The following is a 7,500-nucleotide window of genomic DNA, read 5'->3' on the forward strand; positions in this document are numbered from 1 at the left end:
ATTCACATGTAACACAGAACATTTGCCAGATGAACTAAGAAAAAATACTTGAAATGAAATCAAGCAACCCCATACAAGAGGAATTTAACCATGAAATTATTTTCATTTTGGATTACCTATAACAAAGAGTTCTCTCTGACGAGTTTAGAATCAGTTGAGATGCTTTTACCCTTTGGTTCAAGTTAAATGTGTGAGGCTAGCTCTTCAGGTATTTTGACCACCTGAAGCAAAGCGCGAAATAGACTGAACCCAGAAAATGACATCAGTAATTCCTTTACAAAAGTATCTCCTCGCATTACTGAAAATATCTAATACCGGTGTTATTATTCACTAAACTGAAGATTTTTGTTAAGTACAGATATATATTCTCCTTATTTTCAACTGAAGGTGTGATTATTCACATGAAATTATTTGATTTATTTCTAGCAGAAGTATGTATTGGTTTATTTGTCTTTTTTTTTTCACCCTGATGAACATTATTTCAGTTATTTATCCTCTCCATTTATTTTCAACCTTATACTGATGTATGAATTTTTTTATTTTCAACAGATATACTTTATATACTTGCCTCAATAATAAACGAAGAAAGGAAGGTTCCACCTACTAAAACAATTTTGTTTTACATTAATCATGTACAAAATTATAGAAATGATGTGGGGGTAACAAGCTTGCCGCTAGCCAGGGTTTTGAAGAAATTGGGGTAATGACCAAAAGTAATTGGGAACCACTGGTATAGGGGGATAGGATAGGTGGGGGAGGGAAAGGAGGGGGGGGGAATAGTGATTTTAGAAGAATTTGGAGGGGAAATTCTTAAAATGAAGTACAGTGGGAGGTAGAAAAGATTGGGGCAGACCCAAATCACCCAGGAGGACATGTCGTTCAATTAATTCATTATGCATGTTGCATAGGATTTTTCATAATTCTGACCATCCTTTATATTCAGAGCTTCCTGGACAATTCCATCCTGTTAGTAATACTAGGCAGGCAGTTAATTCTAATAGCCAGGCCTTCTCCATCATGAGGCTCAATACTACGCAGTACTCTAGAAGTTTCATTCCAGCTGTGACCAAGTTGTGGAATGATCTTCCTAATCGGGTAGTTGAATCAGTAGAACTTCAAAAGTTCAATGTTGCAGCAAATGTTTTTATGTTGAACAGGATGACATGAGTCTCTTTTTATAGTTTGTATATGACATATCTGTTTTGACGTTGTTACTGTTTTTAGAATAATTTATTGTTAATTTGTTTTTAGAATAATTTATTGTTAATTTGTTTTCATCATTTGTTTATTTCCTTATTTCCTTTCCTCACTGGGATATTTTTCCTTGTTGGAGCCCTTGGGCTTATAGCATCTTGCTTTTCCAACTAGGGTTGTAGCTTGGCTAATAATAATAATAATAATAATAATAATAATACAACGCAAACACATATGTATAAGAGTATACTGGTATATCATACATACAATACATACACACATTATATATATGTATATATATATATATATATATATATATATATATATATATATATATATATATACATATATATATATATGTATATATATATATATATATATATATATATATATATATATATATATATCTATATATATGTAGTGTATATATATGTGTGTATATATATATGTATATATATATATATATATATATATATATATATATATATATATATATATATATATATATATATATGTGTGTGTGTGTGTGTGTGTGTGTGTGTGTGTGTGTGTGTGTAGTGTATATATATATATATATATGTACAAGCGACGTGATGAGCTACTCTGCGAAGGGTCGAACCCCGGCTGGTACCTGGCGCATAATGGTTCTCTATAAAACTTTCTAGTTTTCAGACTTTTGTTTATTTCTGGAAATAAATTATCTTCAAGAAAAATAATGAACAATTATAATAAAACACTTTAAGAACAATAACAACAGTAAAAAAAAATACCCTTCATATATTTTATCTTATTTCTTTTCCTTTTGTTTTGTTAAAGTTTTTATAGTTTATATAAGAAATGTTTATTTTAATGTTGTTACTCTTCTTAAAATATTTTATTTTCCTTTTTTCCTCTCCTCGCTGGGCTATTTTCCCTGTTGAAGCCCCTGGGCTTATAGCATCCTGCTTTTCCAACTAAGGTTGTAGCTTAGCAATTAATGATAATAATAATAGGTAATGATAATAATAATAATAATAATAATAATAATAATAATAATAATAATAATTATTATTATTATTATTATTATTATTATTATTATTATTATTATTATTATTATTATTATTATAAGAGTAATTATTATCATTATTATTACTCTTATTATAATAATAATAATAATAATAATAATAATAATAATAATAATAATAATAATAATAATAATAATATAAAAAAACCTTATTTAGGATTGGACTAAAACTTAGATCTTGTACTTGAAGCTAATCACTCAAATTTCGAGCTGGAAATTGGGGGGCTTACCCGGTATACACTCAGAGTGGACCCTGTAATTACCGACCTTACTACCGCTTGTACAACACGGTTATTGGAAACAGATACGGTCAATCAACTCTTTGTAGTCGGCTTAATGTTGACTTGTGAGAAAAAGTTGTAGAGCGATTAAAGATTTTGTTTGACTGTAGAAACTCATTACTCAAAATCATTGACAAATACAAAAGGTATGTGTTCTTCCAATGATTAAGGATTTAAGGATTAGGATTTTTTAGAGATTAGGATTTAAGGATTATGATTTAAGGGTTAGGATTTAAGGATAAGGATTTAAGGATTAGGATTTAAGGATTTAAGGGTTAGGATTTAAGGATCAGGATTTAAGGATTTAAGGATTAGGATTTTTTAAAGATCAGGATTTAAGGATTAGGATTTAAGGGTTAGGATTTAAGGGTTAAGATTTTTAAGGATTTTTAAGGATTTAAGGATTAGGATTTAAAAATTTAAGGGTTAGGATTTAAGGATAAGGATTTAAGAATTAGGATTTAAGGATTTAAGGGTTAGGATTTACGGATTAGGATTTAATGATTTAAGGGTTAGGATTTAAGGATATAATGATTAGGATTTAAGGATTTTAAGGATTAGCATTTAAGGATCTTATTAACTCTAGCGACCCCTCTCGGGGTATGAGAGTACATTACAAAGTATACAAAATTATAATTTGACTTACGATGATAGTGCAAAACTACTACTAATCGCATAGCTATGCAATACTGTAAATATATCATTTTCCCTTTGCCTACATATACACCGAATATTCTGGCCCATTCTTTAGCTATGGTAAGCAGCTCTTCTATGAGAAGGACATTCCAAAATCAAACCAGTGTTCCCTAGTCTTGGGTAGTGCCATAGCCTCTGTACCATGGTCTTCCATTGTCTTGGGTTAGAGTTCTCTTGCTTGAGGGTACACTCGGGCACACTATTCTATCTCATTTCTCTTCCTCTTGTTTTGTTAAAGTTTTTATAGTTTATATAGGAAATATTAATTTCAATGTTGTTGCTGTTCTTTTTTACTGTTCTTAAAATATATACTTTTCCTTGTTTCTTTTCCTCACTGGGCTATTTTCCCTGTTGGGGCCCCTGGGCTTATTGCATCCTGCTTTTCCAACTAGGGTTGTAGTTTAGCAAGTAATGATAATAATATACCCATATATGCCATGTATAATGGAGACGTAAGCCCATATGGACTTGATAAAACTAATGATATATAACTAAAATTGTTCCATTATTATTTTTTACAATAATGCGTACTAGGAAGATGAAGAAGCATTGAATAATTTCTTCTTCTATTTCTTCTACTTCATCTACATCATTTTTTTCTTCTTCTTCTTCTATTTATTTTGTTCTTCTTCTTCGTCTTCTTCTTCTATTTATTTTTTTTTCTTCTTCTTCTTCCTCTTCTTCTTCTATTTCTTTTTTTGTTCTTTCGTTTTCTTCTTCTTCTTCTTTTTCTTCTTCTTCTTCTTTTGCTTCTTCTTTTTCTTCTTCTTCTTTTCTACTATTTCTTCTTTTCTTTTTCTTTTTCTTCTTCTTCTTCTTCTTCTTCTTCTTCTTCTTCTTCTTCTTCTTCTTCTGTCTCCTTTTTTCTTGCTATTTATTTTCTTCTTCTTCTCCTTCTTTTTCTTTTTCTTCTTCTTCTCCTTCTTTTTTTTCATCTTCTTCTTCTTCTTCTACTACTTCATCTTCTACTTCTTCTTCTTCTTCTTCTTCTTTACTACTACTTCCTCATTTTCTTCTTTTTCTTCTTCTTCCTCATCAAATCCTACGAAGTCCTCAAGCACGTTCGCTGCAACAGCGGTGCACTCCATGACTTTCGCGTATAGTCTTCTTATTAGCGAGCCTCACCGGCCAGGCTTTCTCTGCTTTTGAGACCGGAAGCACTCTGCTTTTCCCTTACAGAATATTTAGATTAACTAACTTACCTCCCCACGTACAGAATCTGTCTTGCTTTTGTTCAGTTTTTTTGCCCTGTGGTGTTTACGGACTGTCTTCGTGCAAGAACGGGCTCGACTTGTCGAACCTCCTTGTCAAATGGTTCGAAGAGATGTCGAACGGTTCGTTGAACCCGGTTGTCGAACCCGCTTGTCAAATGGTTCGAAGAGATGGAGTCAGCCACAAATGCATAAGGTTTGTGGACAATGAAGCCCCGCCCACAAAATTCAGGCTAGAACAGACTTTCTTCGAGCCGTTCGACGAACTTGTTCGACAAACAAATACTCCGTTCACACGTTTGAACATTACTTTAAACACTTGCCTGTCGAACCGCGTTCGACCGTGTAAACCAGCCTTTAGATAAGGTATATTGCTTCTTAGAATTCCATGTAAGATGCCAGAGATTAATTATATCATTAGAGAGCTGACCAGATCAAGTAAGGTATTATTTTCTTTTTAAGAGGGGAAGTATTTCTTATTAACTGAAGTTTGAAGCTGATATCTTGGCCTTACTGAAGACACTATATGTTAAGTACTTTGAATTACCATTATATAAGGTAAGTATCTTTATATTTCCATGAAATTGTGCCTCTTCATAGGAGAAGGATACTCCAAATTCAAGCCATTATTCTGTATTTTTATGTTGTGCCATAGCCTCTGTACCATGGTCTTCCACTGTCTTGGGTTAGAGTTTCAAAAATCAAACTATTATCCTCTAGTCTTTGGTAGTGCCATAGCCTCTGTACCATAATCTTCCACTGTCTTGGGTTAGAGTTCTCTTGCTTGAGGGTACACTCAGGCACACTATACTTGTTTCCTTATTTCCTTTCCCCTAAGCTATTTTCCTCTGTTAGAGCCCTTGGGCTTATAACACCCTACTTTTCCTACTAGGGCTGTAGCTTAGCTAATAATAAAAACCTTACAATTTTAGACAAATTTTACTCCTACTATTATGGAAGTCACTTTTTTGGGATATGTTTTTTAATAGGCCTATGCATTGATGAATTGTCTTTTTCTATATTTCCATACTTTCTAAAAGAATTCTTGAGTAGGCAATCATCATATCACAACTACCTTTTCTTTGAAAGATACCTTTGGCCTCGTTAATTACTTTGGTCACTGCAACCTCACCATCCTTGTGTGCTAAGGATGAGGGATTTTGGGGAACCTATAGATCTACCGGCTGAGTCATCAGCAGCCATTGCCTGGCCGTCCCTGGTCTTAGCTTGTATAGAGAGAAGGCTAAGGATAGTGGTTTTTGGGGAACTCATAGGTCTACCTGCTGAGTCATCAGCAGCCATTGCCTGGTGCTCCTTGGTCCTTGCTTGGTTGGAGAGGAGGCTTGGGCAGTGATGATATTATATAAGGTCAGTGTCTAGGGCATTATCCCACTTGATAGGGCAATGTCACTGTCCTTTGCCCCTGCCATTCATGAGTGCCCTTGAGCCTTAAGCCTATTCTTCACTTTGATTATCCGTTCTCTCTAATCTTGGGTGTACAGGAGGCTAGGGCGGTGATGGTATGTATATATGGCTAGTCTCTAGGACATTGTCCTACTTGATAGGGCAATGTCACTGTCCATTGCCTCTGCCCTTCATGAGTGGCCTTTAAGTATTAAGCCTATTCTTCACTTTAAGTATCAGTTCGCTCAAATCTGAAAATAACTACGATGAAAAGGAGTCATTATTAGAAGGGGTCTCATCTTCGTAAAAAAAAAAAAAAAAAAAAAAAAAAAAGGATTAATGGAACGCTTTTTGTAGTAAGCATCTGTCCTCACACTTAAGAAAGGACGAAGAAGATCATTAGAAGACAAGAATTCATATTTTACTCAATACAATATGAACTCTTAAATTACATCATTAGATTCTACAGTGCAAATGGGAGACAAGATTGGCAAAATCTTGACATCATTTCGTGACTTGACGTCAGGAATTTCAGCATTGAATTGTTCGGAATATGATGATATTTTGAAAAAAAAAAAAAAAAAAAAAAAAAAAAAAAATACGCGTCCCGTAGCGTACCTGAAATTGATACCCACAATGCCCTTGCAAACGCAGTTCTTTGAAAAATATAAAAAAAGCAGGAAAATAAGATGCTAATGATGTACACAAATATATTTCTAGTGTTTGGGACGAACTTTCACTGATAATGAAAGAACATGTTGTATGCAGGTGTGTATTACAATTCGACAATTGTATTTATACCTTCAACTATTGACTTCCTTAATCACGAGGCATTTGTTTTCCAACATAAATAGATGGGAGTAGGTAAGCGTTTCTTTTGCATCATTACTGAATTTCTAAGTATCAGATTGCAAAGTGTAGTTGTTGATGGGCACCAGCGTCAATAGAAATGCAAGGTTTGGTGTTCCTCAGGTTAGTGTTCTCTGCCCTTTATTATTATTATTATTATTATTATTATTATTATTATTATTATTATCAAATGCTAAGCTACAACCCTAGTTGGAAAAGCAGGATGCTATAAGCCCAGGGGCCCCAACAGGAAAAATAGCCCAGTGAGGAAAGGAAACAAGGAAAAATAAAATATTTTTAGAATAGTGCTTTGATGTGCTTTGACCTTGAAATCTGGTTTGTTGCATATGCAGATGATGCTACTCTCTTTACACCCATCTTCTGAATGTAGAGCTGTTACTGTTGGATCCCTTGACAGAGATCTTGCTAAAATCATTGGAAGGTGCAAATTATGGGGGATGAAGTTGAACCTTAACAAAACTCAAAGTATGATTGTAAGTAGGTCAAGAATAATGGCTCTTCAGCCTTCAGATCTTTCCATTGATAATGTTTCTTTTACTATATAAAAACCGTTTAGAATTCCAGATGTGATTTTTTATTGTAAATTTACTTTTGAGAAACACAGTCAATCTGTATTTTCTTTTATCTCACAAAAAAACTTGCATTATGAGAAATTCTTTGAAGATTATTGGTGATTATTTAGGTAGTAGGTTGGCCAGGGCACCAGCCGCCCGTTTAGATACTCCCGCTAGAGAGTTATGGTGTCCTTTGACTGGCCAGACAGTACTACATTGGATCCTTC

This window comes from Palaemon carinicauda, chromosome 10 (assembly GCF_036898095.1).
Source record: "Palaemon carinicauda isolate YSFRI2023 chromosome 10, ASM3689809v2, whole genome shotgun sequence".
In the NCBI taxonomy this organism is placed as follows: Eukaryota; Metazoa; Arthropoda; class Malacostraca; order Decapoda; family Palaemonidae; genus Palaemon; species Palaemon carinicauda.